Source organism: Marmota flaviventris, unplaced genomic scaffold (assembly GCF_047511675.1).
Source record: "Marmota flaviventris isolate mMarFla1 unplaced genomic scaffold, mMarFla1.hap1 Scaffold_1461, whole genome shotgun sequence".
NCBI classification, from domain to species: Eukaryota; Metazoa; Chordata; class Mammalia; order Rodentia; family Sciuridae; genus Marmota; species Marmota flaviventris.
In genome coordinates, this window is record NW_027288032.1 from 14,010 (window position 1) to 24,179 (window position 10,170).

The 10,170-nt window shown below is 43.5% G+C and overlaps 1 long non-coding RNA gene and 1 pseudogene across 1 annotated transcript; one reads left to right on the forward strand and one right to left on the reverse strand.

Moving 5' to 3' along the window:
- The first annotated feature begins 1,856 nt into the window (after positions 1–1,856).
- LOC139703979 (uncharacterized) lies at positions 1,857–3,448 on the forward strand. The gene is made up of 4 exons (XR_011706055.1): positions 1,857–2,005; positions 2,450–2,546; positions 2,937–3,320; positions 3,423–3,448. It is a non-coding gene; the product is annotated as an uncharacterized lncRNA (long non-coding RNA).
- Positions 3,449–5,139: 1,691 nt separating this feature from the next.
- LOC114082314 (B-cell CLL/lymphoma 7 protein family member A pseudogene) lies at positions 5,140–5,736 on the reverse strand (annotated as a pseudogene).
- Between the last annotated feature and the right edge of the window lie 4,434 nt (positions 5,737–10,170).

Sequence of the window (10,170 nt, forward strand, 5' to 3'; positions counted from 1 at the left end):
ACCACTTTGAGATCCCCTCCATCAAAACGTCAAGTCCAAAGTGATCAGAATCGGGGGTAAAATTTGCAGAATATTAAAGGTCAGTTACACAACAAGAAAGCTATAAAAGGTGGGCTTCATTTAAGGATGAAAACAAAAAGAAAATCTTTAGACTTCACTAGTTAAAATAAAGGATCCAAAATTTATGAGTCTCAATAATTTGAATTATACCTGTGAGTCACTTTTTTGGGGGGAAGGGATATAAGGACATTGTTAATGAGTTTAAAGCTCAAACTGTTTTTTTTTTTTTTTTTTATGAGACAAAGAACAGAAAAGTTAAAAAAATATCAAAGTAATTGTGATATCATTTTAATAAATAAAATATATACATATTTATTCACAAATTGCTTTAACCTTATAATCAGTTTTAAGTGTTAATGCAATTCTCTCTGGGTTAGTGACAGGAGTAAACATCAAGGATGAATAAACAACATGGATCAGCAGAGAAACTTGTTTGGACTTGTTTGGACTTGTTTGGACTTTGCAGTAACTCAGTGACTTTTTAGTGCTGGTCACAAGATGACCAGAGAGTGTGTCTATGTTAGATAAGTGGATGATGTAACCTTTTTGAGTGTGGATGATGTAACCTTCTAAGTTGTGGTCATAGGATAATAAAGTAGTCAGGCAGTATGCTTATGCTAGATAAGTTAGGTGTGAACAACTTGTAAAGTATATAAGCGCGGGGGAAACTCCATGTAATTGCTCACAACTAACTCTCGCCGCCTGAGAGTAAGATCGTGCAGTTGTGTGCCAGCCACCTCGTGTATTGCTTTGTGTGGTGTGCGAATAAACCAGCATTTCAAAAGGCAATCGAGTTCGTGCTTGGTGTTCGCGTACGTCGCGGTCCGGGGTCCAGTGCAGATATCCGGAAGGGAACTCCTGGTAACCAGACAAGGCTGAGAAGCTGCTCGTGACAGTTAGGTACTATTATTGGAAGAAAACTTTGCCTTAAAATAACCCCATACAGAGGCATTTAATGCAATTAACAGGCCATCAAATAATAATAATAATAATAATAATAATAATAATAATAATAATAAGTGAGGTGTGGCGGATTTCAGGGTTGTGAAGCATACCTGTAATATAAGTTACTTGAAAAGCCATCACAGGAGAATTTTAAACACTGTCTGAAGACATATATGTAAATATTATTTATAAAAAGTGTTTATGGGTTCTGTAGTCAGGGTGCACAAGTCCAATACACAGTCTTTATTGTTTCTTGAATAGTTTTTGTTGTAGATAGACACACTACCATTAGTAGTTTGTTTGTTGGTTGGCTTTTTAATGTGGTGCTGGGTGTTCAACCCAGTACCGCACACATGCTAGGGAAGCACTCTACCACTGAACCATAACCCTAAGCCCCCAAATCCTTTACTTAATTCATTTGTTTTTTTTGGCGGGAGTGTATATGTGTAGTGCAGGGCATTGAATCCATGGCCTATATAAGCAAAACAAGCACTCTACTGACTAAGCTATATCCTCAGCCCTGATCTGTAATCTTTTTTAAAAAGATTTAAAAAAAAAAAAAAAAAAAGAGATTGCATTTCTGCAGACACAGCACCTTTATTTGCAGGTCATGGTGAGGATCGAACCCGGGCCTCACGAATGCCAGGTGAGCGGGCTACCGCTTGAGCCACAACCCCAGCGACTGCTTTGCAGTCTTTTAACAGTGACAATGGAGCAGCCTGTCATTCAGACTGATTTGTGGCCACTTGGCTCAGGTTGGAGGCAGTGCCTGAGGCCTTGGCCAATCAGTCTCTTAGGCGAGAACTGTCCAATGCTCACGCAGCCGGTGATGAGGGGGCGGGCTTCCTCGAACTTCCGTTCCCTTCCCGTCTGGAGCCAGCCAGTTTTTCAAACTTTTTTAGGCTTTCTGTCCTGGATCCGGAGCCCAGGTTTCTGTGCTATGGAGAAGCTGAAAACAAACCACAGGGAGACCGCTGAGAACCCTGAAAGCCAGGAAATGGTAAGTGTGCCTTGTATCTTGAGACTGCGTAGGAAGGTGGCTTAAGGCTGACAGGAGTGGCAATGGTGGAAACTGGCAGTTGTGGCTAAGGACTCCTCATGGTCCTCTCCAGAGTCATGTGGCCAGAGGGTCTCTCTGTAGCAGCTTAGCCTTCACCTCCCTCTTACTAGTCTAGTGAGGCTTAGATCAGCAGTTGAAAACCTGGGCATGTTGTTTCATTATTGTATGGTGTTTTCAGCTTCTCTCTTTTTTTTTTTGAAATTTGTTTTTTTTTTTTTTTTTTTACTTTCTGAAATGGAACCATTGTACATTGTACAAACCATCTACTGATGGAATAAATAAGTGAAAAATTATACTGCTGTACCACACACCAAAGAAGAAAATCATTTAAGAGGGGGGAAAATTAGGTAACGGTGAAAAAAGGCTCTTTATACCTCTAACCAGGTCCTCGGCCATCATGAACATTCCAAACCATGACACCTTTTGATGATGGGAGGTCACCACCCGTATGAATCCGTCATCAGCCTTCCGGGTTATGGGTGTAAGTGCCAGCACTTTGTGGAATGTGTAGCCCAGCTCCCCCACCTTCAAGTTTTGTGGGGGAGTTAAGTTTGCCCTGGGAGCCCATTAGGCCACGGGGCCTGATGTCCATTTCAGGCAATCGCTTAGGATCCCCACCCCTGGCTCCGCCGGCTAAAAGGTCTTAGATTCCGTGGTGGGGACGAGGGCGAGGGGTGCAGGGTGGGTGGGGAGCAGCAGCTCCGAGGAGCAGACTGCCTGGGGAAGGAAGCACATTGGATTTCTGCAGTCTAACCATGCCACAGGGAAGGCCTTTCCGGCCAGCATGGAGTGCAGGGCCGCTGGCGCTCTGTGTGGCGTGGCCTTGGCAGGGCCCAGCTGGTCCCAACTGCTGGCCCATTCCTACCTTCAGGCCCTTCAGAGAAAAACTAATGACAGCCTTGGTACCGTGGACATCTTCATCCTCCACCGGGCCGGGTCCCCTCGCCTGTCCAGAGAGGCCACGTGAGCAGAGGAGGCCTGGCTGCCTTCCTGTCTCCATGGATGCTGTTGGAGTCTCCTTCAGCTGTCTGGGTTGTAACCTCTCCGGTTTTCCAAAACAGAAGTAAATATCCAGATTCATCTTTCATCAAAATGGAGCTTTGCTGCAAAGAAAAAACGTTACCCTAACTCTACAGGATCTGAAGGTAAAGCCGCCTTGAGATACGTTGAGAGGTGGCACCTGGGGTCACTTCCACGCTGAGGCGCAGAACACAGTTCTCAGCAGAACTGACCGCCTGAGGGGCAAAAGTGATAAGTACAAGGATTTTTTTTTTTTAAACAGAACCTTTCGGCATTGCTCACTTCAACATTAAGATTTTTCAAAGTGTTTTTTTTTTTTTTCCTTCCCTTATTTCAGGAGACATTTTGCATGAGGTATTTGAAATTCAGGAACATTTTGATTCTTCTTGAAGTGCAGGAAATGTATACACTCCCTTAAAAAAACAAAAACAACAACAACAAAAAACAATAGGAGCTTCACCCTCTGAAACTCTTAGAAATTGGAACCTGGCAGACCATTCCCATGGTGGTCGGGAGAAAGATGCACATGTCACAGTGGTACCTGAATAGGCACCAATTAGCCCAAACACAAACAAAAACAAAAACCCCCAACAAAACCCAAAGACCCCCTTCCAACCCCCAGTAACACACAACTCAAAGGGAGTCAGAACTCCAGTGCAGTAAAGAAAGCTGAGGAAAAGGTTTAGGGTCTGAGGAGTCCGTATGTTAATTAAGAGCAAACCAGGCCTCAAAACTCAGTAGCTAGGCAGTTCATCCAAGGGGGCATCTCTGCTTTGAGAGGACCATCCCAGCGCAGGCCGCTCACAGGGAGGGGAATTCAGTCGCTCCTTTCTGGATGGTGTGCAAATCTTTCCAATTCCTTGGTGCCTTGATTCTGGCCTTTAAGGCCCAACCATCAAGGCCTGATCCCTGGTAGCATAAATGTCCTGGGAATGAGATTCCATCCAACTGTCGGCTCTGGGAGTCAGAACATTTTGCAGAAGTGAGTGGGTTTCCTCCGATTGCAATCTTGCCTCTGGGGCTGGGGGAGGCCAAGGATGGGGTGGGGGGCTGGTCAGAGGGCAGCAGGTTTCTGTGGATTTGAAATCCAAGCAACATCCCGTGAGAAAGTTCAGCACCAGCTGCTCCTGCTGCCTGCTCCCACCTCCTGGCCCTGCTATCCTCTTAAGGAGACAAACACGCAGTCAGCCAGAGAAGCCAGTTGGTCTTCGGAGGTCCAGGAGGAAGCAGTGACGGAGGTGGTGGTGACAGTAGGGGCAAGAGGGTGGAAGTGCCAGAAAAATCTAAGGGCTTTGCATGTCCATCTGGGCTGCTGGGAACTTGGAAATACCCAGCCCCCAAGGCCCTGAGGAGGTAAGGGCATGGCCTGGACCCGAGGAGGCCAGCCCTTGAGGACTGGGCCCTGGCACCTATAATTCCTGGAGTCCTGGAGGCTGGTGCCCACCCCACCCAGGGCTCAGAGGGGGCCCAAGTCCCCCCTTCCAAAACTGGGCCAGCTGAGGAGTGTCTACTGTCCTGCAGCTCCAGCCTGCCCACTCCACAGCAGTCCTGGGCAGGAAGGAGCAGGGCGAGGAAGGTTGTGGCTGCTGCCTCATCCGGACTGAGAGGGCACTTTGTAAAGGGAGATGCAAAACAACCAGGAAATGCCAGAGGTCACCTCAAGGGCACAAGGCACAAAAAAAGAAAGTGGAAGGAATTGGTAGAACAGTGAACAGCCCCCGACAGAAAAGCGAATTCCTGATGGGTACCACCCTCCAATAGCTGATATGGATAAATAGAGAAGTGGGGGGGAAACAGCAGCAACACCAATGTGACCTTGGCTTCCGAGACAGTGTGGACCCTCCTGAGCGGTCAGCCCGCCTCCCAGGACAGCCGCTTCGGGGTTCGGGTGTTTCGCTTCACAGCAGAGTTCTTCAGTGTCTGAGAAGTTCGCCGTTCTGGGTTTTCTTGGATTTGCACTTGGTAAACTTGAAACATTAGGAGTCCTGTTCGGGCCCAAGAGGAATGGCGCTCACAGCGCTTTCTAGGGTGAGCCGGAGGAGCAAGCTCCCTGTCTACGTCTCTTCCGAGTTCTGTTGAGAGGCTCCAGCTTCATCTGTTTAGAGGGTGGCACTCCTTCCAAATCCTGAGAGATCGTGGACATCTCTGCCACCAGCCCCTACTCTGCAGGGCTGCCGTTCTACTTTCTCTGAACTGTTCATGGAGTTTTCCATCCAAGACTGAGTTCTGCTCATCAGAAGCGGCATCGGCCCCAGGGTGCTCCTTCCCCTCCTCCACTTTGGCTTCCGTGCCGCCGCTGGGCATGGTGGAGTTGGGCTCTGGTGCAGGGCTGGAGTTGCTGCTGTTCTCCTGTTGGATGGGGGAGGCATCTGCTAGGGAGCTCTGGTGGCTGTTATCATCCTGGGGAGGTGCTGTTCTCTGGGGTGGTGACCTCGGAGCCACACTTCTCGTCTTGGCCTTTTTTTCTTATTCTTGTTTTTATCATCAACTTTTGGCTCCGTCACAGGGACCCATTTGTAGATTCGTAGGGACGTGTCACCCACAGTCACCCACTTCTCCCATTTGCGCAGTTTCTCGATAGCCGCCATGACCCTCTTGACATCATCTTTGGCCCGGCTCCTGGTCTCGGCTGGAACCGACCTGCCCGACATGGTTCTGGCGGGGAGAGAGGCTGGGGGAGCGCCCGCCAGGTCCTGCGACCACACTCGTGCCTGCCTGCTCACTCATTCACACACAGACACTCACATACACACACACACACAAAGCCTGATGCCACCGCGCACTGGGGCCCAGTGCCTTCAGCTTCTTCCTAAAGCCCTTTGTGAGCTTCCAAGTCCCAGGAGTCCAGCATGACTCCAGATTGCATAGTGAAGACTGAGATGGTCATCAGGAGAACCCCAAATCCATTTGTTGTACTCATGCATGAGAGAGGCTGCTGATTTTAAGGCTTGTTACTCATGAGGGTTTGTTTGTTTGTTTGTTTATTTATTTATTTATTTATTGTGTGTGTGTGTGTGTGTGTTGTTTTCTTTTTGGTACCAGAAATTCAACTCAGAGGTGTTCATCCACTGATTCACATTCCCACCCCTTTTTTAAAAAAAATATTTTTATTTAGAGACAGGGTCCCTTTGAATTTCTTAGGGCCTCACAATTTGATGATGCTGGCTTTTAACTCATTCTCTTCATGAGTCCTGAGATTTTTAAATGTAGGGGAAGCAGTATCTCAAATCCAGAACAGACATCTGAAATCCAGAACTTCAGTTTAGCTCTCCATAGGTCTCAGAATAAACTCCTAGTTTTCTAGCTCTCTGTTCACATATCCAAAACTAGGGTTCTCTGTTCACAGAGAAAAAGCATAAAATAGAATAGATAGTATAATGACCATGTAATGTGGATAATGGGCCTCACTCAAACACACCTGGTGGCTAACTGGTGTTCTGCCCAAAACCATGAGTAAACTTCTAAGATGGCACACAAAAATGAATTTTTTTTTCTGATATCATTCTTCATACCACATGTTGGGCGCTCTATTTCTTCTTGCTTAAATAGATTTTTTTTTCTTCAAAATTCATGAGACAAGCACCCAGATTCAATTGGCAAACTGAGAAATTTTGGTTCATCTCAAAACTCCACTTTCAGCATTATTAATCATTATTTTCCCATGTTTTATTTCAAATGTATGCATCATTCTTAATGTTTTTCTTCAAGAATTGGAGGGCATTTTTAAAATATTTTAATTTCTCATTCTGAGATTTTCACATGAGAAGAAAGCAGAATAAAATTAGGTGACATTAAAAAGAATGAATCTCTCCTAAATGAGGTTTATGTGTCCCATTTAAGGATTTTTAAAAACTGTAATGGGTCATCAATGAGGGTTTATTTATTTATTAATTAATTTGTTTGTTTATTTATTTATGGTCAGACCATTTTATTAAAATAACCCACAGAAGGGGCTGGGGTTGTGGCTCAGTGATAGAGCACTCACCTAGCACGTGCAGGGTCCTCAGTTTGATCTTCAACACCACATAAAAATAAGTAAATAAAAATAAATAAATAAGTAACCCACAGAAACATGCCAAACATTTCAGGAAACTCTTTTCTTCTGGTGTGGCAGGAAAAAATAAAAGTGGGACTAACTTGAATTTAAATTACATGCAAGTTCAATCTCTCTCTCTCTCTCTCTCTCTCTCTCTCTCTCTCTGTATTGGGGACTGACTCTAGGGCCTCATGCTTAGAAGGCAAGCACTCTACAAGCTGAGCTATTTACTCAGCCCCATTTTTTTTTGGGGGGGTGGGAGACCAGCGATTGAAGTCAGGGGCACTCTACCACTGAGCCCCATCCCTATCCCTATTTTGTATTTTACTTAGAGATAGGGTTTCACTGAGTTGCTTAGTGCCTCACCATTGATGAGACTGGTTTTGAATTCATGATCCTTATGTCTCAGTCTTGTAAACAGCTGATATTACAGGCATGCACCACCATGCCTGGCCAACTTCAATCATAAGGGCTAAAGTACACAGCAAATTAGATCAAAGTCCATGTCAGTATCTTGGTACTATATATATAAAGTTGTTGATAGACCTTATATTTTATTTACTTATATGTGGAGCTGAGAATTGATTCCAGTGCCTCACATGTGCCAGACAAGTGAGCTCCACTGAGCCCCAGCCCCCTGGTACATTTTTTATGGGGGATATTGGAGATTGAACTCACGAACACTTGACTACTAAGTCAAATCCCCAGGATTTTTTTTTTTTTTTTTCACTTTATTTAGAGACAGGATCTCACTGAGTTTCTTAGCACCTCGCTTCTGCTAAGGCTGGCTTTGAACTTTTGATACTTCTTCCTCAGCCTCTTCAGCAACTGGGATTACAGGCTTGCACCAACACACCCAGCCCCTGGTACATTTTTAATACCTGTTTTACGTAGATTTTAACCACTAGCCTTTACTTTTTCTCTAATATATATTGGATTTGAATCCATAACCCAGAAATCAGTGAAACAGAATCTATTTTTTATCTCCAACACTGCTTTTGGTTATGACAGTGTCTGAGTTAAGATTCCCCATTAAAGAATTTACTATGTCTTGTGTTCTCATTCTGACCTCCCATATGACCTAGTTCTGAGTTTTAGAATATCTGAAACAAGGTTCCCAGAGATTCCAAATTTTTTGGAGTATTTAGAAAACACCACTCTCTGAGTCTTGCCTTCTAGGGACCAGTTTGAATTTTAAGTGTGCAGCTTCTGAAGGGATGGACTAATTGGATGCTTTGCAGCTGGAAGGCATTTTCTGATATACTTTCTATCTAAAAGGTACTTTATTTGTTTCCTTTTATTAGATACTGTGAATAAAGATACAATAAAAATAGACATGTGGCAATATCTTTAGCAAAAGGATTTCAAATTTTTTACATATATACCCAGAGTTATTATTACTGGATTGTATGGCATTTTTTTTTACCAAGAATTATTATTTATATCTTTTTATTTATTTAAATACTGGAGATTAACCCCAGGGCACTTTACCAGTGTGCTACATAGCCAGTCTCCAACACTTTTATTTATTTATGTATTTTTGAGAGAGGGTTTTACTGAGTTTCTTAAGACCTTGCCAAGTTCTTGAGGCTGGTCTTTAACTTGAGAATAAACCTCTAGTTTTCTACCTCTTATCCTCCTAAGCCACTGGGAATACAGGCATGTACGACCTTGCACTGCTACCCCAAATTATTACTAGTGGATTATGTGGCATTTTTATTTTGGCCTTTTAAAGAACCTTAACACTTTTATAAAAATATATTTATTAAATTTATATTGTCACCAACGAATCCCTATTAATTATGAGATATTTGCTTGGTTTTGTATGGTTTGGTGCTGAGTATTGAACCCAGGGGTGCATACCACTGAGATACATCCACATTCTTTTTTATGTTATATTTTGAGACAGGCTCTCATTAAGTTGATTGTAGCCTTGTTATGTTAATGAGGCTGTCTTTGAACTAATAATTCTCCTGTGTCATTTTTCATAGCTTCTAGAATTTCAGGCATATGCCACCATACATAACAATTTTAGATTTTTATAATAGTCATTCCAACAGTACTGCATAGGCTGCAGAAAATTAGTAGCAATTAATATTAATAATTTAATTCTCATACTTGTTAAAGTATGAAACATATACTTTGAAAGCTATGGCTATAGCAAGTGAAAAATACAACCTAATTTCCTTTTAAGATTGGAAGCCATCTCATCACAAAGGCATGGAAAGTTAATTTCTGCTTCATTATAAATTACCATGATTTGTAAACTTGCTTGAAATGCCTACCAGTGCCTTGAACTCACCCATGTCTGGTTTTCCCTGATGAGATAACAACCCTCCCTGAAACTTTAGTGATGACTCATAAATTCTGGCTTTCCCTGACCAAATAACAACTCACTCTGAAACTTTAGTGGTGCATCATACATTCTGATGTTGTGATCTAAATTTACTACCTAAGTGCTAAACCATTTAGACCATTAACCTACTACATGCCTTTGTATTATGCTTGTCAAAACCCTGTTATCCGTGTAAGTTCTCAAGTCACCCCGCTTTTGCAACTTTTTGTGCTATGAAACTGCAGTCCTAGAGAACTGGAGTGCTGTCTTCTTTTCCCTTGGGTTTCAGGAGAGACTGTTATGCTCAAATGTGGGACCCCCAAAAGACCACCAGAGACCAAGATTGATGTAAGTACCAAAGAGGTTTTTATTGCAAGCTAGCTCAGTCCTCTACACACACAGCAACTGGTGGCTTAGAGGCCCTGAGCCCAGGGTTTGCAGCAGTTTTGTAACTCTTTGGGGAAGGCAGGTACCCCACATACATCATAGCATCTCTTAGCAAATCATCACACACCTTGGGAAAATCATAAAGAACTCTAAAATATGATTAGCACATTCACTGGTGGGAACAAGTTGGGTAAGGGTGATTGGTTAGTACAAGATGGGGATTCATTTGAACTGATTGGCTTAGGCCATGAGGAGAGTATGTGCTGAGCTATATGGTTTCCCAAAATGTTATCAACCACCATAAACTACTGGAAGGGTCATTTGGAA